This window comes from Gadus chalcogrammus, chromosome 5, assembly GCF_026213295.1.
Source record: "Gadus chalcogrammus isolate NIFS_2021 chromosome 5, NIFS_Gcha_1.0, whole genome shotgun sequence".
Taxonomy (NCBI): domain Eukaryota; kingdom Metazoa; phylum Chordata; class Actinopteri; order Gadiformes; family Gadidae; genus Gadus; species Gadus chalcogrammus.
Genome location: NC_079416.1, coordinates 18,209,975 through 18,211,617, shown reverse-complemented (window position 1 = coordinate 18,211,617; position 1,643 = coordinate 18,209,975).

Sequence of the window (1,643 nt, the reverse complement as noted above, 5' to 3'; positions counted from 1 at the left end):
AGGGCAGAGCCATCGAGAAGGTGGAACCATTGCAAAACAGCCCAACAAAAGCTTGCCATGGTTCACTTGTGTGTCTCCATTTCCGCAGAGGGTCCCCGGTTGGAGTCTGTACTGAAAGAAGCGTCAAGAAAACCCCGGAAAGGTAAGAAGACGACTTTTGACATGACCACCTCCAGGAACCCGCCTTCAAGAACCAGGATGTCCTCGTCCCGTCAAGACCGCGGCTCCTGTTCTTCTACAGCCTCCTGTCCCGTGTTTGCGGGCTCCTACAGTGACCAGGAGGAAGACCCTCCACCACGGCACAGGTCTTCACCCCTACTCAAAACCACACTCTCCAAACTTAACCACTCCACACAAACCACCCACAATGGCTCCCTGCCCAGCCTCCAGGGATCTGAAGCCTCTCTGCGAGGAGCAACCCCGGCCGCACGACGCGCCCCTTGGAACCGAAAAGGATCTCTAACCGGACTCCAGAATTCCATAGCAAAACTGAAGGGTTCCATCTTGGGGCTGAAGCGTCGGTCGATAGGCCCCCACCAGAACTCTCCAGCTCCGTCCAGCTCTACTGAAGGCAGCTCCAGCTCCAGCCTGCAGAGTGTTAGCTCCAGTGAAGACGATGGCAGCTGGGACACCAACAGTTGGAGCTCCGGGATCACCTGCCTTCTACGCCACCCTGCCGAACAGCAGGGCAGCCAGGGCCTCCAGATCTATCCGGGCTCCACCGGTAAGGGTAAAGGCGGCCAGGCGTCTGACTCTGACGCGTCATTGCCCGAGGTCATCTACCAGAATCTCACCTTCTCTCGGCCCATCGATGAACCCGAAGACGCACGTTCTGCCAAGAGCGCCTCCTTCCTGTCCAAGAAGAAAGCTCAGAGCATGTTCATGTCCAACCACACTCCGAGTGTTTCACCAACAACCGTGAACCATCATAAGAGGGCAGAGAACCGGCTCAAGTTCTCCCAGTTTTTGAACGAGGTGACATGCAGGGTTCTACAGTTCAAAGAAGGCCGTCCTCAGCCCGGCTCCACCCTCCAACATGGGTACCAATCCCCGTCGCCTGAGCCACCGTCCACTCCTTCTCCGCTTCGACCATCGTTACCACCAACAACCACAAAAACAACCGCTAGAGTCACAACAACGGAGCCGCAGCCCATGGCGGGTATGTGGCGCAGCCCGACCACGGCGGACCTCCAGATGATCCAAGAGGAGGATTCCAGGGACTTGGCCGGCTCCATTCATCGCTGGAGCAAGTCCCTGCCCAGCTGCCGGGTTCTGGAGCCCTCCGATGTACCCAGGAAGGTGAACAGAGAGAGATATTCATACCCCGAGCGTGACCTGGCACTATGTACGAAGATCCAGTCACAGCCGTCCACAGGCCGGCTGTATCTGGAGACGGATATTGACAGGGTGCGACGGCTGGATGAACTGGCGGCTGACGGCACCCGGGTGACGGATGGGCAGGAGATGGGGACGGAGAAGCCTGACGAGGGTGAGGAAGAAGAAAGGGAGAGAATAAGGGAGCCGTTGTGGGAGAGGACTGGGCAGAGGGCTGATACGACCGATAAGGAGGAAGAAACGAGGGAGAAGCCAAAGGAAATCCACTCGAAGAGAGACAGACGGAAGGATAAAGGGATGGACAAAGT